The following is a 24,457-nucleotide window of genomic DNA, read 5'->3' as shown; positions in this document are numbered from 1 at the left end:
ACACACAGGGGACCCCATTTTTCAATTGTGATTGTTAATTGGTAATAAGGAGAACCCAGAATCCCTGGGATCTGCCCAGAAATTAGTTTATCTAGGGGGGTGATATTTTTTCCCCCGGACCCACTTATAGATATTCCAAAGAAAAGACATTGTATCTATTTTAGTCTGTTTAGCCTGCCTGGCTCGCCAAATGTACAATCAGTAGGTGTACAAAGGTTAGGCTTAGTAAGATTATCGCAATGGAAACATAATCAAAAGAAATGGGAATGCTCACCAGTATTGTAGGCTCACAGTAAACTCCAGAAGGAGTGATCTCCAGAAAGAGATCCTTCCTCACTAGGAGCCAGCTCTTAAATGGGATCTAGGAGAAGTGGAGCCAGGCTCCACCCCTTCCAGTAGCACAGGTGAATTGCCTTCACCTGTGCTCCCAGGGCTGACTCATTGCTTGCCTCAGGTGGTCAATCAGAGGTTCAGGCCGTGATCAACAGTTCCCATACAGAAGGACAAATAGAAATAATGTTGTAGGCATCAAATCCGCCTGTAAACATTCCACAAGGTAGCAGAATTGCACAGCTTATTCCATTTCGGTCTGCTGTTCCACAACTCGGTAGTCAGTCCCGACACCAAGGGCGTTTTAGCAATACAGCTCCCTGAGCTGTATTGGATAATGACATTAATCTCTGTAAACCATCCCTGAAAGTAAAATTTTTCAACCCCGAGATAGGAGATGAGTGGATGGGATCCAAGACATACTTGGTTAGTGGAGGACATGACTATGTGAGCGTAGGCTAAGACCTATGTGCTGTGTTGTATGTGATACTGACTCTGGTCAGTTACAGTCCTTGACAAAATCAGCAAGAAAAGGGAGATGCATAAGCAGAAAAAAGAGCTGCATTAGCAAAAGAGCAAAAAGGTACACTTGAGGGAGAGGTAAAAAGTTGCTTATTGCCAACGAATCAGAGTAGAAATTTAGGTGCGTGATTGCCTCATGCCATTCACATACTTACCAATTGATTATGGAGGCGTTATGCGTGATTCACGCCTGCATCCAATCAGAAGCACACTTAGTATTATTTAAGAGTTTTTTAAGAGTATTTTTTTCCAGTAAACTGTCTCTGTTATCACTTTCATAAAGTGCCAATGTCCGTTCTTTTTCTTCCGACACTCCTAGATTGTCTGCCATGCCGCTATTCCAGCAGATATCCAGGTGGTTGAAATCCCCCATCAAGACAAGAACCTGCGAGCGCGACACTTCCTGCAGCTGAAGCCTTGTCAACAGGCTCCTCCTGATCAGTTGGCCTGTAGCAGACCCCAGCCATTAGATGCCCTTTACTGGACCAATCTTTGATTTTTACCCACAAGCTCTTGACCTGATTGTGGCTGTTCCTCAGACACAGCTCTTGGAATCTATCCACTACCTAACATAGAGGACAACTCTGCCACCCCTCCTACCCTGTCTATCCCTTCTGAAAAGCCTGTAGCCCTCAATCACGGTATTCCAACTGTGGGATTCATCCCACCATGTTTCTGTGATACTTTCCCAATTGCGCCACGGTTTCAAGCTTCTTCTCTTAATTTTCCATGCTGCACGCATTGGTAGAGAGGCACTTCAGCTTGGCTACTGGCCTCATTGCCTTCTCAGGGGAGCCCTCCCTGATACCTCCAGGATAAGTCTGGGATTTTCCCTTACGGCCTCCCAAGGTGACAGCATTCCTACACACTTCTCTGTCACCCAGTACAACCCCTCCCCCATTATATCTAGTTTAAAGCTCTGCTAACCAGCCCAGCCAGCTCTTTCCCAAGAATATTTGTGGCCCTTCTAGTCATGCTAAGGTTTTATGATTTTGGTTATCGGTCCACATCATAACATCATGTAGTGCACTGGGAGTTCAAGACTTAATGCTCCAGTTCTGGGCACCTGTCTAGAAGAGAAGAACTACATACCCCAGAACACCTTCCATTCCGAGAGAAGATATAACCCCTGCAAGGTCACCTGATGTCCCTTTTTTCTCGGCTCTCCGCCCTGCTACTAGTCCTGACAGTACACATTGCCTCAGCACTAGTGTAAGGCCTACAGCTTTTCAGACACTCTTTCTCTCTCTGAGGAAGTTTTCCCCGAAACCAGAGAATACTGAGTGGCAGGGAGTGTGGAGAGGCTTGGGAGAGACTTTAGAGAGATGGACATCCTCGGTGTCTGTCAACGGTTTACGGGCTGGTTCGGTCCGGTTCCGTGACTAGAAGGGCGGAGGGATCCGCAGATCCACGCCCCCGGAAAAGGAAAGTAGGGGACCCCGAAATAATTGAAAACAGCGGCAACAATCTGAGGTGAAACAAACTAATTTACTAAATATAGTATCAGCAGAATATAAGGAGAGAGAGAGAGAGTGTGTGTCTGGAAGGTGGATCGGCCTGACCTCAACGCTGAGATGAGAATTGCAGTCCAGTTGAGCCAATGAAGAAGCGCAGGCAGAGAAGCGCAGGCAGAGAAGCACAGACGGAGAAGCGCAGGCAAAGAAGCGAACATCAGGTGACCTTGCCAGGACTTGTATCTCCTCGTTGACCGCAAAGCCCCCTGGGGAAATGTAGTTCTTCTTCTCCTCCGGACAGGCACCCGGAACTTGAGCATCAGTAGTCAAACCCCCAGTGCATTACATGATGTTATGATGTGGAATACTGATAACCAAAAATCATAAAACCGTGACAGAAAGTAAGGCTGCTGATGTGGTCTACCTGGACTTCAGTAAAGCGTTTGACACTGTCCCCCACAACAATCTTGTGGAAAAGCTGGCTGCCTGCGCCGTCTGATGCACGGACTCAGATGTGAACAATCCAAATCCTTTATTACAAGTTCTCACATAACTTATATACCTTCACAAGTTTGCTTGGTTGAGTGGCGTTTAAAGTATACGTGAGTCCATTATCTATTTTTATAATATGTGGGATGCCGATAGCAGCGTAAGCAGATAACCAGTGTTTACGGGCTTGATCCACTGTCAGTTGGAATTGTTTGTGAATGGCTCTCCTGTGCTGATGGAAAAATTCATTGGAAGGTCACACTTGTTGAAATAATTGAGGGGTAGCAAAGGCAACTGTGGTTTGATCGACTTTACGGTTTCCCTCAATTATAGGACTAGGCAACACAGTGTGTGATCGGATTCGCATGATAAAATAAGAGTACGGTGAGAGACATAATGTAAAACTTGCCTGAGTTGTGCAAACAAAGCAGGGTTGTTAACTTCCTTAAGAAAAGATCCTTCAATCTGCTGAATGACACCTGTAACATACAACAAGTCAGTTATATATTAAGCATATTAAGCTTTTGTTCTACATAAATTTGAAAACATCGAGCTATCGCAGTGAGTTCTGCAATTTGAGGTGATCAACAACGTGTACGTCTGACTGCCATCGTGTAGCAGTCGCATGCCAGAGAACCGCTGCTCGGTATGTCTTGCTGGAGCCATCTGTAAATACAGTAACAGCATTAGGTATAGGAACATGTGTAAGTAAAATAGCAGTAGTAAGGGATAGTTGACTCAAATTATACAGTAACTAATGTTTGGAGGGATGAGCGGAGATTTGTCTGGTACAGTCTGCCATAGCAATTTGTAAATCAAGCAATTGTGCAATCACCTAAATCTTTTTTACTAGTAGGTATGTAGATGCAATCAGGGTCAAGAGCTTGTAAAATTTGTAGACCGTGCTGACCTTGTTGTATTAGCATTGCGAGCATCTCCACTCGTGATATAATGGTTTTTGAAAATGCATGAAGTACGAATATCCATTTGAGGATAATGAGAGGCTCTTTTCTTGAGGTATCCTATTGACATAACAAACTAGATGGTTGATAGGAGTTTGATATTGTTATAAGAGATACTGGCAGTGATAAACAAACATGATGGCTATATCAGTCTCGCAATCATGTTATTACAGAATATAAGCATTGTAGCGTTTCTGGTGTTAATTGTCTTTTAGAGGTTATATCTGGATATCCATTGAGTAGCTGGAGTAGAGGGTGTAGCTCTTGTGTAGTAATACCCAGAAGCAGTCACAACCATTTGGTGGTTCCTCATAATTTTTGCAGATCATTTAATGTCTGTACGTTAGGTAGTACTTTGAGGATTAGCGACTGAATGGTGTGAAATATAATTTTTTATCCTAAATATTTTCACGGAAAACTGAGTTACACCTTTTCTTCACCTATTTGTAAACCAACAGAATGGACTGCCTGCTGGACAAGCAGTAAAGCACCCTTTAGAACTTCTTCTTGTTCTGCTGCTATTAATGATAAATAAGGATGTGAGGCCTAGCTTTTCATAGTGGTTATAATGCATTTGCTACAGTCAATTGACATTGTTGAACTATTGAGCATTCCTTGTAGTAAAACAGTCCAATGATATGGCTGAGTAGGGCTTTGTTGGCTGATGGAGGGAACTGAGAAAGTGAATCGTGGTGTATCTTTTGGATGAAGTTGAATGGTAAAAAAAACCACAGTCTCTTAAATCAGTGACCGCTATAGCCCAATTTGAAGGTAACACTGAAGGCAAAGGCAGACCAGGCTGCAACACCCCCATGGGCTCAGTTACTGCGCTGACAGCACGCAGGTTCTCTAAAAGCCTCCATTTTCCACTGTTCTTGAGGGTAACGAAGACTGGAGCATTCCAAGGGTTGGCGGTATGCACTATGTGACCGGCAGCCAGCTGTTCTTGAACTAGCTCATGTAAATGCAGCAACTTTTCCTTTGTTAAGGGCCACTCATCTACCCAAACAGGTTGCTCTGTTTTCCAAGCTAGGGGTACAAGTTGCTGCCAAGTAATGGCCCTTATTCAAAATTCTTCTGCAAAGTCATGTCCCACTGACTTAAAAGATCACAACCCCACAAAGTACATGGAACCGACAAGATGTAAGGAGCAGTGTGAGCAATGCAACCGTCAAGCTCTTTACAAGATAAAATTTGGGCACTCTGTATGGTCTGCTGCAAGCCCCCAGCTCCTAAAAGAGTAGAATTAGGGTCTTCTAGAGGCCATTCCGAGGACCATCCTAACAAGAGGGCGCTACACCTGTCCCCAAGGGGCTCATCTTATATTCATGGGGTGACTGGGGATTCAATCTGAACTAAATACCATCACAATCGAACAAGACAGACTCCGAGCCGAGCTGGAGAATGAGAGTGTCGGAACCTATCAACCTGATCAACCACAGGAGGCACCAGAATCGACGCCGGCTGTCCCTGTAAGAAGACAGAAAATGAAACGAATCTCGACTCACTTAGAACAGAAGAAAGAGGAGGAGGAGAAAGTAGAGGAAGCAGATACTGCAGGAGAAGAGGAGGAAAGAGACCACCTATGAGATCCAGTGGAAGTGCCTCCATTATTTGAGAGAATACGCTGTGGTGGAAACATTACATAGCCGCATCTGAGAGAGTCAGGTGTACACCAGATATGTGGCATACGTTCACAAAGACTGCACCAGAAAGTATGCCAGTAAATCTGCAGAAATGAATGGCAGAGGGCAAAGAAGACCCCTTACAAATGAACTGATTAATACACTTAATAGACTTTGAGTTACATCCAACCCCTCTACGAGCTTGTGTTTCAGCCACTGCAAAAGTAGCTGAAAACTTGGACAGAATGCCGAGCAATCAAGAAGATCTAATAGACGAATTGTTTACCGTGCTTAATGCTGATGGATCCATGGTGGTATCAGATACATCCAGTGGGCACCAGGATTCCCAAAACAGCCCACTGGAAGGGCTGATAAAATTGTTTTCATCCCAATCTGCATCATCCAACATTTCAGCTATCAAAAGAAGATATCGTGACAACAGTAAGCCTATGTCGCGTATTGCCTTGTGGCGTTCCCTACATGACCATGGAGAAGATATGAAGAAGTGTCAAAAAAAAACCAATCCTGCACTTCAAGCAGGAAGAATTACAAGACAGATCAACCACCAAGATGAAATTCTCCAAAAAGGCGATTGCTCCAGTTGCTGCGGGACTCGGCAATAGCCATAAGAACAACAGAGGTAACAAATAGAGAGGCCCTGCCCCCAGCCGGGAGGAGGAACAGATAATACATTGTATTGGACTGTGTGGATTAGATGGCCTGGCACATCAGAACCACAGAAATATAAGGCCCTGGTGGACAACGGTGCACAGTGTACTCTAATGCCCTTGAGTCACTAAGGGACAGAATCTTTTTATATTCATGGGGTGACTGGGGATTCCCAAGAGTTGACTGTGTTGGAGGCCGAAATAAGCCTCAGTGGTAAAGACTGGCAAAAGCACCCTATTGCGACTGGCCCAGGGGCTCCATGTTTACTTGGTATTGATTACCTCAGAAGGGGATATTTTAAGGATCCCAAGGGGTATGTATGGTCCATTGGAATAGCTGCTGTAGACAAAGAAGGTGTTAAGCAGCTGTCTGTTTTGCGTTGCCTATCAGAAGATCCATCTGTTGTGGGGTTGCTACGAGTGAAAAAGCAACATGTACCGATTGCTACAAAAACGGTGCACAGACAGCAATACCGCACCAACAGGGATTCCTTGCTCCCCATTCATAAGTTGATTCGTCTACTAGATAGTCAGGGAGTGATCAGAAAAACACACTCGCCTTTTAATAGTCCCATACGGTGGGTGCGTAAAGCCAGTGGAGAATGGAAGCTGATGGTACACTACTGTGGCCTGAATGAAGTCAAACCTCCACCGAGTGCTGCTGTACCGGACGTGTTAGAACTCCATTATGAACTGGATTCAAAAGCAGCCAAGTGGTATGACACCACTGACACTGCTAATGCCTTCTTTTCCATTCCTTTGGCGACAGAATGCAGGCCACAGTTTACTTTCACCTGGAGAGGCATTCAGTATACCTGGAATCGTTTGTCCCAGGTGTGGAAGCACAGCCCAACCATTTGCTATGGGTTGATCCAAGCTGCACTGGAACAGGGTGGTGCTCCTGAGCACTTACAGTTGATGATATTATTGCGTGGGGCAACACAGCCAGGGACATTTTTAAGAAAGGAGAGCAAATACTCTAGACCCTTCTGCGTGCTGGTTTTGCTATTAAGCGAAGCAAAGTGAAAGGACCTGCCTAGGAAATTGAGTTCCTAGGGACAAAGTGGCAAGATGAACGTCATCACATCACGACAGATGTGATCGATAAAATCACTGCCATGTCCACACCTATTAATAAGAAAGAGACACAATCTCTTCTGGGTGTAATGGGGTTTTGGAGAATGCATATTCCAAACTACAGCATCATTTATCAGGTGACATATAACTTTGCGTGGGGTCCTGTGCAGCAGCAGGCTTTTGAACAGGTTAAATAGGAGATAGCGAGTGCCGTGGCCCTGGGGCCAGTACGGATGGGACAAGATGTAAACAACATCCTCTACACAGCTGCTGGAGAGAAAGGTCCCACTTGGAGGTTGTGGCAAAGAGCCTCAGGAGAGACTCGAGGCCGACCCCTGGGATTCTGGAGTAGAGCATACAGGATGTCAGAAGAGTGCTACACTCCAACTGAGAAGGAGATCTTAGCCTCATATATGAGGGGGTTTGGGCTGCTTCCAAAGTAATCAGTACAGAAATGCAGCTGCTTCTAGCACCTTGACTGCCAGTGCTAAACTGGATGTCCAAGGGAAAAGTTCCCTCCACCTATCATGCCCGTTGGAGTAAGTGGATTGTGTTGATTACGCAATGAGATCCGATCGGGAACCTCAGCCAGGAATCCTAGAAGTGATTTTGGACTGGCCTGAAAGTAAAAGTTTGGAACATCACCAGCAGAAGAGGTATTGTGAGCTAAAGAGGCCCCACCATACAATGAACAACCAGAAAATGAAGAGAAATATGCCCTGTTCACAGATGGATCATGTTGTACTGTGGGGAAGCATTACAGATGGAAAACTGCTGTGTGGAGCCCCACACAACAAGTTGAAGAGGAAGGAAAAGGAGAATCAAGCCAATTTGCAGAGGTGAAGGCTGTCCACTGGCCTTAGACATTGCTGAACGTTGGAGGTGCTTTATCTTTACACTGACTCATGGATGGTGGCAAATGCTTTATCGAGGTGGTTACAGCAGTGGAAGCAAAATAACTGGCAATGAAGGAGTTAACTTATTTGGGCTGCTGAACTGTGGAAAGAGATTGCTGCCCCAGGAAAGAACATGGGTGTAAAGGTGCGCCATGTAGATTCTCATGTGCCCAAGAGCTGGGCTACTGAAGAACAACAAAAGAGCCATCAGGTAGATCGAGCTGCCAAAATTGAGGTGGCTCAAACAGACCTGGTCTGGCAGAACAAGAGAGTGTTATTCCTACCTTGGTGGGCCCATGAAACTTCGGGCCATCAAGGAAGAGACGCAACATATAAATGGGCTAGAGACCGAGGGGTGGATTTAACTATGGATGCTATTGCACAGCTTATTTATGACTGTGACACATGCACCACAATTAAACAAGCCAAGAGGATGAAACCTCTCTGGGGGGAAGGGCAATGGCAAAAGTATAAATATGGGGAGGCGTGGCAGGTTGATTATATCACCTTGCCACGATCTCGCAGTGGTAAGTGTTATGTGCTTACTGTGGTGGAGGCAACCACTGGCTGGCTTGAAACATATGCAGTACCCCTTGCTACTACCGAAACATCATATTAGGTCTCGAGAAACAAGTCCTGTGGCGACATGGCACTCCAGAAAGAATGTCAGATAATTGGACTCATTTCAAAAATTTTCTTGTAAATACTTGGGTGGAAGATCATGGCATCGAGTGGATTTATCATATCCCCTATCATGCACCAGCCTCGGGTAAAATTGAACGATACAATGGGTTGTTAAAAACTATGTTGAAAGCAATGGGTGGCAGTACATTTAAGCACTGGGAGAAGCATTTGGCAGAAGCCACCTGGTTAGTCAGTACCAGAGGATCTATCAATCGTGATGGTCCAACCCAATCCAGCTCCCTACATACTCTCAAGTGAGATAAAGTCCCTGTTGTACATGTAAAGAACATGTTAGGAAAAACGGTTTGAGTCTTTCCAGCTTCTGGGAAGGGCAAACCTCTTCGCGGAACTGTTTTTGCCCAGGGACTTGGATCCACTTGGTGTGTGATGCAGAAAAACGGGGATGTTCAATGTGTACCACAAGGCAGTTTGATGTTGGGGGAGTGCAGTCAGTAATTCCATGTGTATATATATAGGTTTGTGTGTGTGTGTTTAATGCTTGCTAATTATGGTTTGTTTGTATATCTTAATCGTAATGTAGTGATGTAGAGTAAGGGGTGGAATGTCATGGTTTTATGATTTTTGGTTATTGGTATTCCACATCATGACATCATATAGTGCACTGGGAGTTAAAGAGTTAATGCTTGAATTCCAGGCATCTGTCCAGAAGAGAAGAAGAACTACATACCCCAAAACACTTTGTGTTCAGAGAGAGATATAACCCCTGGCAAGGTCACCTGATATGTCCCTTTTTTCTCGGCTCTCCTCCCTGCTGCTAGTCCCAACCATACACATCACCTCCGCTCTAGTGTAAAGCCAACAGTTTTTCAGACATTCTCTCTCATTATATTTGATTTCTTAGCTTCAGTTCTAATTATATTGCATTATAGAGTGTTATCTTGCATTCCAATATTATGTTTAGTAAATTATTTAGTTTCTCCCCAGATCGTTGCCACAGAATAATTTTAATTATTTGCAGCCCCTTGTTTTCCCTTTCCGGAAGCATGGATCTGTGGATTCCTCTGCCCCGCTAGTCGCAGAACTGGGCCAAGCCAGCCCGTAAACTGTCAATAAGTCTGTTGGCTCCCATCCACCATCAGCATTGCCCCTTTCTCAAGGCTGCGTCCCAAGCCGTAATACCCAAAGCACTGAGTGCGACACCATTCACAACTCCATTCATTCAGCACACCCCCCTCCTTCTTTTGTGTGAATCCCAGTCACCAACTGAGAGGACAGAGGAGAACACAACTTGCGCTCCTGATCCCTTCAGCAGTCTTCCCAGAGGCCTGAAGTCCCTTTTGACACCCGAGAACCTCTTTTGCCTACCCCTTCATTTCCAATGTGGAAAACCAGTAATGGATAATAATCGGAGGGCTTAACCAGGTGAGTGCTGTTCCTAGCAACATCTCTTACTCGGGCTCCAGGCAGGCAACATACTTCCCCGTGGGACGGGTCCAAGCGGCATATCGGGCCCTTGATTCCCCTCAGAAGGGAGTCCCCTATGATGACAGCCCTTCTTTTTTTCCTGACTGATGCTGTAGCAAAACGGGGAGCAGACTGACTAGCCTTGGGCAACCTCTCCTGCACGGATGGACTTTCACCAGCACCCCCCGCCCCCAAGTCCACCCAGCTCCAGAGCCTCATAACTGTTATGTAATGGCACCTGGGAAGAATTGTAGAATCAAAGAATCATAGAATGGGCTGGGTTGAAAAGGACCACAATGATCATCGAGTTTCAACCCTCCTGCTATGTGTAGGAGGTCGCCAACCACTAGACCAGGCTGCCCAGAGTCACATCCGGCCTGGCCTTGAATGCCTCCAGGGATGTGGCATCCAAAAAACTCCTTGGGCAACCTGATCCAGTGCGTCACCATCCTCTGTGTGAAAAACTTCCTCCTAATATCTAACCTAAACCAGCCCTGACTCAGTTTAAAACCATTCCCCTTTGTCCTATCACTATCCACCCTCCTGTTTACCCTTCAAGTACTGGAAGGCCACAATGAGGTCACCCCGGAGCCTTCTCTTGTCCAGTCTAAACAAGCCCAGTTTTCTCAACCTTTTCTCATAGGAGAGGTGCTCCAGCCCTCTGATCATCTCAGTGGCCCTCCTGTGGACCAGCTCCAAGAGCTCCACGTCCTTCCTGTACTGGGGGCCCCAGGCCTGCACACAGTGCTCCAGATGGGGCCTCACAAGAGCTGAGTAGAGGACAATCACCTCCCTCTCCCAACTGGCCTCGCCTTTTTTAATGCAGCCCAGAACACAGTTGGCCTTCTGGGCTGCAAGCACACACTACTGGCTCATGTCCAGCTTCTCATCTACCAGGACCCCCAAGTTCTTCTCTGTGGGGCTGCTCTCCAGGAGATCTTCCCCCAGTTTGTATAAATACCTGGGAATGCCCCGACCCAAGTGCAGCATCCTACACTTGGCCTTATTGAGCATCATTAGGTTCTCATGTGCCCACTTCTCAGCCTGTCCAGGTCCCTCTGAATGGCTTCCCTTTCTTCCAGTGTATCGACCACACCACTCAGCTTGGTGTCATCCACAAACTTGCTGAGGGTGCACTTGATGCCATTATTTGTGTCACTGATGAAGATGCTGAAGAGCACCGGTCTCAAGACCGACCCCTGAGGGACGCCACTTGTGACTGGCCTCCACCCTGACGCAGAACCATTAATCACATCCCTTTGACTGCAACCAGCCAGCTAATTCCTAATCCATCGAATAGTCCATCCTTCAAATCCACACCTCTCCAATTTAGAGAGAAGGATGTGGTGAGGGACCATGTCAAAAGGCCTTGCAGAAGTCCAGGTAGATGATATCCATCGCCCTTCCCTGTCCACCGAAGCTGTCACTCCATCATAGAAGGCCACCAGATTGGTCAGGGACAGTCTGCTCTTGGTGAAGCTATGCTGGCTCGAATTGCCTCTTTATGTTGTATGTGCCTTAACATAGCTTCTAGGAGGATCTGCTCCATGATCTCCCCATGCACAGACGTGAGACTTCTCGGCCTGTAGTTCCCCAGGTCTTCCTTTCTCCCTTTCTTAAAAATGAGAGTAACATTTCCCTCTTTCCAGATATCGGGGACTTCACCAGACAGCCACGATTTTTCAAATATGATGGAGAGTGGCTGGGCAACCACATCAGTCATCTCTTTCAGAACCCTAGGATGGATATCATCTGGCTCCGTGGACTTAAACACGTTCAGTTTTGTGAGGAGGACTGGGACTTGTTGCACGGTTACAGTGGGACAGAAACCACTCCCCACACCTTCACCTAGAGGCTCACTGTCCTGGCAGACATGGGAAGGTGGGACAGGCTGAGGGGCAGTCCGCTTGTTGCCCCGAACAGGGACACGTTTCCATCCCTCGCTGGTTTTGAGGTCGCCCTTTCCCACCTGACTGTGAGACGGCAGATGATCTCCCACTGCTCGAGGACCCAACCCTTCCTGTAGGGATGGCAGTGTATGACTCCACCTGTCAATTCCCTTCCCACAATCTTGCATGCTCCTCGGCCTTTCTACTTCCTCCTTTACCTCTATCACCAAGCTGAGCTGATAACCCAACCTGCTCACGCCGCACACAGGTGGTATCCCGGCTGCCATCCGGTAGCAGTGACAGGGCCAGGCATTCTCTGCAGCCTGAGAGCTGAACTGCGGCCTTGCTGATCCGCTCGGGGCTTGCCCTGAAAATCATTTGCTTCACAGTGGCTTATGGTTTCTCTGCGTTTGAACAGCTAACATCCTAACTCCCTCTCTCCATCCCTGAGGCTTTTTCAAGGAAGAGGGTGTGGATGCCCCAGCAACGCCCACTTCATGCCAGCTGCCCTTGCAAGATCTGCCAGGCTGCTGTTATCTCAGGGTTCCCTCGATGAAGAAACCTACCGAAACCTCCCTGTACCTCACGGAGAGTCGCTGTGGTTCTGGCCGGGACAGCTCCGAAGCAAACCTCAGTGATCAAGGTCCAAAACCATCTATCTCATCGTGCGTTGTGCAAGGAAACAATATAATAACATTATAACACAACAACATAAATCACGCCTTCTACACAGCTTCCCAACTGCCTGATTTAGAGCTTTCTCCTTCATTTTGTGTAACACTTTGTAATAGCACTTCCGGATGCATTTAGGTTATCATGACTCAATCAAAGCTTTGATTGTTAACACGCTGAACGTAAGAAAAGAGACAAGGCAAACATAGCATAATGACAACAAATACTATTAAAACCATTAAGAAAAGAACAAATACATGTCTAGCCCATGGCCCAAGATTCTGCAGCCTGGAAAAGAATCTCTGAGGGTCCCATTCTGTGTGTAGCAGTAACTGATTAGAGAGAATCTTCAACTTTTGTATGTTCTGATGTATTGATTTTTGAGTGATTACTGTGGCTCATATAACACATGCCTTTAAAATCTTCACAACCGTGCCTTTGGGCTAATAATAGACAATCAATGCAATTGTAAAGTTGCATGTTGGATAGAATCAACATCAATGGTAAGCCTGCTGGAGCATCACTAGTGGCATTGCTTTCCTCAACCAGCTAACATCCTAACTTATTGAGTGTGGCTAAAGCTGAGAAGTGCTGTTTCAGGGTATGTTTGAATCTGAGTGACAGGATGTCTCAGGAGCAGGGACAAGCAAACTATGCACTCACAGAACTGCAAAGGATTGCGAGTTTTAGTCAACAGATGTACACTCTCACACACATAGGCATCCATTTTAGATAACCCCAAAAGTGGGAAGCAGAAACTCCCCAAGCTAGCGCATTATTACTTACTGACCCCCAAGAGACAGCAAACCACTGAAAAGGAGAGAGAAGGAACATAGAATCATAGAATCATAGAATTGCTCAAGTTGGAAAAGACCTAAAAGATCATCAAGCCCAACTGCAACCTAACTAACCTAACACATCCAGGCTGGATGTGGCTCTGGGCAGCCTGGTCTAGTGGTTGGTGACCCTGCACACAGCGGGAGGGTTGAAACTTGATGATCATTATGGTCCCAGGCCATACTACGATTCTATGATTCTATGATTCTAACCATAGTACCCTAACTCTAATAACCCTGTGTTAAATCATGTCCCTGAGCACCACATGCTGGCGGTGGATGTGATAGGTAGTGCCAGCAGGGCGTCCCCTGCTTCAGAGTGCACTTTTCCACTGTCATCCATCACAGACTCGCTCCTGCTTTTAATCTTCTCAGGGTCTGCAGGGTTTTTTTTTTTCCATTTGTACACCAGCTACGCGTGGCCAATGCATGATACAGAACCCAAATGGAACACCTGCTTGCAAAACAAAATAAACTACCAAGGTCAGCTCTCTCTACAAAACAAAATATTTGCAGCTATAGCTACAAATATCTGTTCCCTTAAAAGTGTCAGAATACTTTGTTCCATCCCAAGATCATTGTTCAGTGAGGAGCCTTTGGGTCCCTGATATAGGTGCCAATTGAAGGGATCAGTGAACTAAAAAAATCTGTAGGGCAGTATTCCAGAATTCTATCATAGGTCGAATCAAAGTAAGACAGCGTGTGCCTTTGTCTCAAGTGATGCGTGGTCATCTTTTTCAAATCCTGATGAGTGGGATGAAAGACAGCTAATCGTTCTATAATACAGAGTCATACAGGGTCATCCCTTTGCCTGAGATTCCTTCTCAGGTTTTGTCTTCACAATTTAAGAAAAGGATCATTGGTAGGCTAATAGCATCATAACCGAGTGTTACTGACAACGGGGTGCTGAAATTACACTAAAAGAGCTATTCTCATAGATTCCAGCACCGGTCACACCAAATTATGTTCAGTTCATATTTGATCTACTACTAAAACAGAGGAAGAAGCACACAGTAACTTCGATAATGCCTAATAATTCTAATTCTTGAGGCTGCATTGGTAACGCAGGAAAATCACCCACTTTTGTCATAGCGTTACCCATGTTGTTATTGTGATAACATCCCGTGGGTAATCCAGCCATTTCTCATCACTCACTATGGCATCCATAAGTGAGTGCCATATATACAATACAATACAACAAATTACAGAACAATACCAATAAGTAAGAACAGACAGACAAACCCAGTCATTATGAGGGCTGGATTTTCTACCTTGGAATGAGGCCGAACATACTGTGCTGGAGCCCATATAGGGCCAGTCCCTGTGGAAACACAAGCATATCCACGACCCCAAGTTACCAGTGGTAAGGGAGCTTCTCAGTGCCCTGTGGCCGTATTCCGAACGTTCACCACTGGCCGTTTCTTGAGCATAGGGGAGGCCCCAAAATGATGATCCACACGAGTTGCATCTGTATGGTCACGATTCAAAAAAGTCAGCACAAGCAAAGCCTTACATAAATTTTCTTGTGGCATGTCTCCTGTATCCCCCCTTTTTTGTTTATTATAATTTCACTACATTTCAAAACATTTCAATACATTACAATTTCAGTACATTTTAATGTCTGATGAGCATGTTCAATGATAGCTTGTCCAGTGGGAGAATGAGGAATGCCTGTAACATCTCTAACCCCCCATTCCTGGAGAAAAGTCTGAGAGGCCTTAGAAGTATACGCCGGTCGATTATCTGTTTTTAAAGTATGTGGAATCCCCAAAGCAGCATAAACAGATATCCAGTGTTTACGGGCATCGCGACAGCATTCGGCTGTATGCTGTATGTGGCAAATATTTAAGAAGAGTAAGTATCTATTGTTACATGCACATATTTTAGATGGCCAAAGTCATGAACATGAGTGACATCTGTTTGCCAGAGTTGAAGAGGTGCTGTGCAGTGGGAGAAAGAGAGGTTGGCTCGACCTCGTCAAATGTCGACTTGCTGATAATAAGGTGCTGGGACAGAGAGATGGACAGAATAAACAGGGATGTTTTGTAGCTAGGCATAAGATAAGCTCTCTGCTGTTATGAAGACTTGCTTGCTTTCTAGCCAATGTATTGTTAGTGGAAACATACTGAATACTCATGTTAGAATATAAAAAACTTGCTTAGGAAAATAAAGGAGAGAATCTTCCTTGCACAAGAGCCCTGTGCCATGTTACTAACTTGTGACAATTGGTGCCTGAACAGGGACCTGAACAGAGACTTGACCTGACATGAAGACTGACCGGTCTGGAGTGCACTGAGACAAACGCAGCGGGTGTTGAGGCAAACATGGAGAGCCTGTACAGGAGAGTGTTGAGAGAAATGCAGCAGCCCGGGGATTCACCATCCCTAACCGCTCTGATTGGATGAAGGCAAGGGTGGACACTATGGGGAACAAAATGAACTCGGATGTTCAGTCTGGGGAAAAGGAGGCTGAGGGGAGACCTTATTGCTCTCTTCCAATATCTGAAAGGTGCTTACAGGGAGAGCAGGGTTGGTCTCTTCTCACTGGTGACAGGTGACAGGACGAGGGGAAATGGCTTCAAGTTGCGCCAGGGTAAGTTTAGGTTGGATGTCAGGAAGCACTTTACAGAAAGGGTTGTTAAGCACTGGAATAGGCTCCCCAGGGAGGTGGTTGAGTCGCCATCCCTGGATGTGTTTAAAAACCGTTTGGATGTGGTGGTCAGGGACATGATTTTAGCGGAAGATTGTTCGTTAGGGTAGTATAGTTAGGTTGTGGTTGGACTCAATGATCTTTAAGGTCTTTTCCAATCTGAGTGATTCTATGACTCTATGATTCAAAATGCCTGCATGGGGCCCCAGGAAGGATCCCTCCATCACCAGTCAGACAGTTTATGAGCCAGTCTTCGGAAGGGATCGGGATGAAACTGTGGGACGCATCCACTAAAGGTGATAAGGTGCTGTCTGGGTTGATGAAACCTGGAGAAAAATTTTCAAAGCTTTAAAAAGTCATGCTGGCCCATGGTTGGTCAACCCCGGTCTACCAGAAGATGAAGGAGCCTAAGGCTCCTCCTCAGACTCAGCTGCTGTGCCAGCAACCCCCTTGTTACTACCACCGCAGGCGAGGCTCACTGCTTCCTCTCCTGAGTGCCCTGACAATCCCTTTGATCCTGGCCCAGTAGACCCTGAAGAAGACCAGATCTGGTTCCCCCAGTCCATACGATACATGGGTTCTTATTCAGAGGTAGGCTTGGAAAGCTGGAGACACAGATACGTTAAGGGCATTCCCTGTTATTGTGGCCCCAGACCAACTATCACAGTTGGAGGCTATATCGTATAGCATCCTGCGAGATTTACGGCAAACGGTCACAGACCATGGCATCAGTGCCCCGTACACTGTCAATTTGATTCAATCCATACGTGATAGCTCTGTTCTTACACCACATGATTTTAAAATGATGCGTTGTCTTATCATGATGTCAAGGTTTTATGATTTCTAATTATCGGTATTCCACATCATAACATCATGTAGTGCACTGGGAGTTAAAGTGTTAATGCTCCAGTTCAGGGCACCTGTCCGGAAGAGAAGAACTACTATATTCCTCAGAAGACTGTTTGCTGTTCTGTTATCATTCCTGCTCAGGAGAAACACGTATAAGGCCTTGTTAGGTTATCTGACGGCACTTTTTTCCTTTGGCTCTCCTCCCTACTGCTCAGCTCGACTGTGCATCTCACATTGTTATGGAACTTGCTTGCTGTTTAGGCAATGGATTGTTAGTGGAAATGTACTGAAAACGTGTGTTAAAATATGAAAAGCTTGCTTAGGAAAATAAAGGAGAGAATCTTCCTTGCAGAAGAACCCTGTGTTGTGTTGTTAACTTGCAACACTTGGTACCTGAACAGGGATGTGAGCAGAGACTTGACCTGACTTGAAGACTGACCTATCCGGAGCGCATTGACACAAATGCGGCAGGCATTGAGACAAACTTGAAACAGAGAAATGTCCTAGTTACTTTTCAGTCCATTCTTAAACAATGGGGGGCGTCAGTATCCTCCCTTCTAGAGTAAATGCTTACATGGGCCACCAGGAGGGATCCCTCCATCACCAGTCAGACAGTTTATGAGCCAGAGATTTGGGAAGGGTAGGGGTGAAATTGTGGGACGCATCCACTAAAGGTGATGAGGTGATGTCTGGATTGCATGTAACGTGGAGAAAAACTTTCAAAGCTTTAAAAAGTCATGCAGGCCCATGGTTAGTCAACCCCGGTTTACCAGAGGATGAAGGATTAGCACGCTCCTCCTAAGACTAACCCACTGTGCCAGCAACCCCCCTGATACCACCACCATGGATGGGGCAAGGGCCCCAGCGATCGCTTTGATCCTGGCCCAGTAGACCCTGAAGAAGACCAGATTTGTTTCCCCTGATCCACACGATTCGTGAGCGCTCATCCAGAGGGAGTCTAGGAAAGCTGGAGACATGGATATGTTAAGGGCATTGCCTGTTATTGTGGCCCCAGACCAAGAACCGCAGTGGGAGGCTGTATTGTATAGCATCCTGCAAGATTTACAGCATCAGCGCCTGTATACTGTCAACTTGATTCAATCCATATGTGATAGCTCCGTTCTTACACCGCATGATTTTCAAATGACATATCATCTTATCATGACTTGTATGACAGCGCTCTTAGTCGGACAGTCTTCTGTTACTCAGATGAGACTTTTTGTTTTGCCTGATGTTGTCAGCCTCACCTCCGTCCCTGGAAAGGTGATGGAACAGCTTGTGCTGGATACCATCTCCAGACAACTGGGAGAAAAGGAGGTTATCAGGAGTAGTCAGCATGGGTTCACCAAGGGGAAGTTGTGCTCGACCAACCTGGTGGCCTTCTATGATGTTGTCACATGCTGGGTGGATGGGGGAAGAGCGGTAGATGTAGTCTACCTTGATTTTAGAAAGGCATTTGATACTGTCTCCCATGACATCCTTATAACAAAGCTGAGGAAGTGTGGGATAGATGAGTGGACAGTGAGGTGGGTTGAGAAGTGGCTGACTGGCAGAGCGCAGAGGGTCGTCGTTGGTGGTGCAGAGTCTGGCTGGAGACCTGTAACCAGTGGTGTCCCCCAGAGGTCTGCGCTGGGTCCGGTCTTGTTCAACATCTTCATCAATGACCTTGATGAGGGGATAGTGGCCACCCTCAGCAAGTTTGCTGATGATCCGAAGTTGGGAGGATTGGCTGACACGCCTGAAGGCTGTGCTGCCATTCAGCGAGACCTGGACAGGCTGGAGAGCTGGGCAGTAAGAAACCGGATGAGGTTCAACAAAAGCAAGTGTAGGGTCTTACACCTAGGGAGGAATAATTGCATGCACCAATACAGGCTGGGGGATGAGCTGCTGGAGAGGAGCTCTGCAGAGAGGGACCTGGGCGTCCTGGTGGACGACAGGTTGGCCATGAGCCAGCAGTGTGCCCTCGTGGCCAAAAAGGCCAATGGCATTCTGGGGTGCATTAAGAAGAGCGTGTCCAGCAGGTCGAGAGAGGTGATCCTCCCCCTCTACTCTGCCCTGGTAAGGCCTCATCTGGAGTACTGTGTCCAGTTCTGGGCCCCCCAGTACAAAAAAGACAGGGATCTCTTGGAAAGAGTCCAGTGGAGGGCCACAAAGATGGTGAAGGGCCTGGAGCATCTCCCCTATGAAGAAAGGCTAAGTGAACTGGGTCTGTTTAGCCTTGAGAAAAGAAGACTGAGAGGGGACCTGATCCAGGTTTATAAATATCTGAGGTGTGGCGGCCATAGTGGTGAGGCCAGTCTCTTTTCAGTGGTATGTGGAGACAGGACGAGGGGAAACGGACATAAGCTGCAGCATAGGAAGTTTCGCACGAATGTGCGTAAGAACTTCTTCACGGTGAGGGTGACGGAGCACTGGAACAGGCTGCCCAGGGAGGTTGTGGAGTCTCCTTCTCTGGAGATATTCAAGTCTCGCCTGGACGCCTACCTGTGCGACCTGGTGTAGGGAACCTGCTTTGGCAGGGGGGTTGGTCTCGATGATCTCTAGAGGTCCCTTCCAACCCCTACAATTCTGTGATTCTGTGATTCTGTGATGTTATTGATGCGGATTACACTGGGAAAACTAAGATAATGCTATGGACTCCACTTTGCACTGTCCCTGCAGGAAGTCATACAGCACAACTGATTTACTTTCAGCCTAGTCCTTGTAGTAAAACAGTCCAATGATATGGCTGAGCAGGGTTTTGTTGGCTGATGGAGGGAACTGAGAAAGCGAATCGTGGTGCATGTTTTGGTTGAGGTCGAATGGTAAAAAAAACCACAGTCTTTTAAATCGATGACCACTACAGGCCACTTCAAAGGTAACATTAAAGGCAAAGGCAGACCAGGGTGCAACACCCCCATGGGCTCAGTTACTGCGCTGACAGCACGCAGGTTCTCTAAAAGCCTCCATTTTCCACTGTTCTTGAGGGTAACGAAGACTGGAGCATTCCAAGGGTTGGCGGTATGCACTATGTGACCGGCAGCCAGCTGTTCTTGAACTAGCTCATGTAAATGCAGCAACTTTTCCTTTGTTAAGGGCCACTCATCTACCCAAACAGGTTGCTCTGTTTTCCAAGCTAGGGGTATAAGTTGCTGCCAAGTAATGGCCCTTATTCAAAATTCTTCTGCAAAGTCATGTCCCACTGACTTAAAAGATCACAACCCCACAAAGTACATGGAACCAACAAGATGTAAGGAGCAGTGTGAGCAATGCAACCGTCAAGCTCTTTACAAGATAAAATTTGGGCACTCTGTATGGTTTGCTGCAAGCCCCCAGCTCCTAAAAGAGTAGAATTAGGGTCTTCTAGTGGCCATTCTGAGGGCCATTCACTTGACTTAATGATGGTAACGTCCACTCCGGTATTCACTCGGCCTTTTACTAAGCATGGTAATAATGGTTTGTCTTTTCATATTTGTGTAGTCCATAGCAAGGAAGGTTTGTCCGTGCTCCCAAATCCAGCAGTTTGGTCCCCGATGCCAGGTTCAGCCACAGAATGAAAACGGACTAATTGTGCTATTTTCTAGCCTTTGGGAATAAAGCAGGGGAAAAGGCATCCATGCCATTATCTTAATCTCCTCAGTGTAGTCAGCATCTGTAACTCCTGGTAAAACAAAAGTCCCATCCGTGTAGCAGAAGGACATCCTAACAGAGGGCGCTACACCTGTCCCCAAGAGGCTCATTACACCTGTTGAAATGAGAGTCACGGTGCTATCAGTCAGCGCCACTGACTGAGCGGTGGCCAGATCCACTCCAGCACTCCTGGTGGTGGTCTGAGTGAGCTGGCCAGGCAGTGGCTGACCAATTTGGGACCATATTTTTGTCTTGACGCGCGGTCTCACACTCTTCTTCCCATTTCCTGGCAGATCAAAGAGCCGTGCAGCAACAAGGAGTTTAGATCCGCATTCTTTCACCCAGTGTGCTAGCCCCCTCCCACATCAGGGACAGGGTCAAGCCAGAACACCACAAGCTTTTTTATTTGCTCACTTAGGCTTTTTAAAATCCTTTTGTACACGAGCAGGTTCCCCACAATTCATTTTTTGAGCTGTCCCTGCACCTAGTCAGGACGCCGCACGTGTGCTAGCAAGGTCATTTTGTGACTTTCCGTGCCTACATTTTGACAGGCTTTAATCATGTCAGGAATGGATGGATCTGCATTCTTTAAGGATTGTAGAACTTTTTGACAATCTGCATTTGCATTTCCTACTGCTAAGTGCTTAAGCAAAACATCTCGGGCGGCTTGATTTTCCACTTGTCTCTCTAGCGTATTTTGTAAACGGTCAAGAAATTTGATGTAGGGCTCGGCAGCCCCCCTGCTTAATTGATGTAAATGAGGCATGAAACAAAATAGGATCAGGTATCCGACGGATAGCACGCAACACCATAGTCTTAACTTGTTGAAGGCATTGCCTATGCATCTGTGCCTGGTACTGAGGTGTTGCCCAGAGCCCCTCCCCCATGAGTTACTCCATGCCAATATGATTTAAGTTATTCAAATTATTCATAGCCTGGATTGTAGCCTATTCTCTGTATTTAGTCATAAACATGGATTATTGCATGGGAGACAGGATGGTTTGTAACAAAATTTTCCAGGCGTGAGGCGTCATAACTGATTGGAAGCAAAAGATTACAGGTAAAGGGAGACTGAATTCCATAATGTCTCGCTGATTTAGCTCCTTTACTGGCTCATAAGGCAGGGATTCCCAATGGGTGGGCCTGATTTGCATGATACAACACAGGAAAGGCAACGTATCAGCATTGCCCTGTGATGTTGCTTCTTTTCTGCACTGCTCTAAAGCACCGTAGTACGCTGTAGAAAAATTTTTCTTTCCCGCTCCGTTCCACTTATCATCAGGAGGGAAAATGTTCTGCTCGTCTTCCGGATCTACTGGACCAGAATCAGATCTTCCTCTGGTTCCGGTCCGTCCTTGTCTTTAACCAAGTTACATGCAGGCTGCAGAGACACAGCAGCAGGCAACGTAGGCGGGGCGGAGGGCGGGAGCGTCACGGCTCTTGACGGGGGCGCGCGGGAGCGCGGGGAGGGGTTTCGATTTCTCCCCGGCCGAGGGTGAGTTTGGAGCTGTGGATCGGGTCCGGGCAGGATCTGCTTTCTGCACCGAGGGTAGCGGCGGGGGTGGGAGGGAGGCGATGGGGAATAGTCGGAAGAAATTCTTCCTTATCGAATTTGTTTAAGCCCTTCCATTATTTGGCCTCAAACAGGTAAACGTTTAGGAGCCGTTCTGTCTTACAGTAATAGAAACCTTCCAGAGTTCGGTGCCAATTTTGTCCCAAAGCTCCCTGTCAAGAGAGAACCCAGCTTTCGGAAATTCAGGGACATTTTTGCTCATCCATTTAAGAAATGCAGCTAATGCCACTCTCTCCGTAATTCAGTTGGGCGGCGCTGCCGGACTGGGCTTGATCAGCCTCGGCTTGATTTGCCCCATGCAATGGGTGCCATTTGCAGCATCTGATTCACTCAGATGCGCCAGGAGTTATTTGGCATTGTATTTTCCAGTGTTTACTATGCCTATCAAACTGAGTCCTTGTCAGGCTCAGTGTGTGGCTCTGAACATAGCTCGGCACATGGACATTACATTGTGCCTTGATAGAAATTGGAAAAATGTGCGAGAACAAGAAGGACTGTACGGAGCAGCAGCTGTGGAGCAAGATAAACAGCATGAGAACCAAGGACACCTTTAGAAGAAGGAACAGCTCGTGGCTCTGATTGGATAAGCGCCTGCATGAACGGTTGAGGAGTGTTTGTAGAATGTTCTGTTGACACGTAAAGGTGGATAGGAAAGTTGTAGGGACGGATGGGAAAGCTATAAAAAGCAAACTTGTGAAGTTATATAAGTGATATGAGAAACTGCAATAAAGGATTTGGATCATTCACATCTGAGTGAATCAGATGCTGCAAATGGCACCCATTGCATGGGGCAAATCAAGCCGAGGCTGATCAAGCCCAGTCCGGCAGCGCCGCCCAACTGAATTACGGAGAGAGTGGCATTAGCTGCATTTCTTAAATGGATGAGCAAAAATGTCCCTGAATTTCCGAAAGCTGGGTTCTCTCTTGACAGGGAGCTTTGGGACAAAATTGGCACCGAACTCTGGAAGGTTTCTATTACTGTAAGACAGAACGGCTCCTAAACGTTTACCTGTTTGAGGCCAAATAATGGAAGGGCTTAAACAAATTCGATAAGGAAGAATTTCTTCCGACTATTCCCCATCGCCTCCCTCCCACCCCCGCCGCTACCCTCGGTGCAGAAAGCAGATCCTGCCCGGACCCGATCCACAGCTCCAAACTCACCCTCGGCAGGGGAGAAATCGAAACCCCTCCCCGCGCTCCCGCGCGCCCCCGTCAAGAGCCGTGACGCTCCCGCCCTCCGCCCCGCCTACGTTGCCTGCTGCTGTGTCTCTGCAGCCTGCATGTAACTTGGTTAAAGACAAGGACGGACCGGAACCAGAGGAAGATCTGATTCTGGTCCAGTAGATCCGGAAGACGAGCAGAACATTTTCCCTCCTGATGATAAGTGGAACGGAGCGGGAAAGAAAAATTTTTCTACAGCGTACTACGGTGCTTTAGAGCAGTGCAGAAAAGAAGCAACATCACAGGGCAATGCTGATACGTTGCCTTTCCTGTGTTGTATCATGCAAATCAGGCCCACCCATTGGGAATCCCTGCCTTATGAGCCAGTAAAGGAGCTAAATCAGCGAGACATTATGGAATTCAGTCTCCCTTTACCTGTAATCTTTTGCTTCCAATCAGTTATGACGCCTCACGCCTGGAAAATTTTGTTACAAACCATCCTGTCTCCCATGCAATAATCCATGTTTATGACTAAATACAGAGAATAGGCTACAATCCAGGCTATGAATAATTTGAATAACTTAAATCATATTGGCATGGAGTAACTCATGGGGGAGGGGCTCTGGGCAACACCTCAGTACCAGGCACAGATGCATAGGCAATGCCTTCAACAAGTTAAGACTATGGTGTTGCGTGCTATCCGTCGGATACCTGATCCTATTTTGTTTCATGCCTCATTTACATCAATTAAGCAGGGGGGCTGCCGAGCCCTACATCAAATTTCTTGACCGTTTACAAAATACGCTAGAGAGACAAGTGGAAAATCAAGCCGCCCGAGATGTTTTGCTTAAGCACTTAGCAGTAGGAAATGCAAATGCAGATTGTCAAAAAGTTCTACAATCCTTAAAGAATGCAGATCCATCCATTCCTGACATGATTAAAGCCTGTCAAAATGTAGGCACGGAAAGTCACAAAATGACCTTGCTAGCACACGTGCGGCGTCCTGACTAGGTGCAGGGACAGCTCAAAAAATGAATTGTGGGGAACCTGCTCGTGTACAAAAGGATTTTAAAAAGCCTAAGTGAGC

The 24,457-nt window shown here is 46.6% G+C and overlaps 1 protein-coding gene across 1 annotated transcript in view; it reads left to right on the top strand.

Annotated features, from left to right (window-relative positions):
• Positions 1-24,457, top strand: part of PIBF1 (progesterone immunomodulatory binding factor 1) — a 215,130-nt gene that overhangs the window by 25,942 nt on the left and 164,731 nt on the right. The window lies entirely within an intron of this gene.

Source organism: Meleagris gallopavo, chromosome 1 (assembly GCF_905368555.1).
Source record: "Meleagris gallopavo chromosome 1, MGAL_WU_HG_1.1, whole genome shotgun sequence".
Lineage (NCBI taxonomy): Eukaryota > Metazoa > Chordata > Aves > Galliformes > Phasianidae > Meleagris > Meleagris gallopavo.
This window is presented reverse-complemented; position numbering and strand designations above follow the sequence as displayed.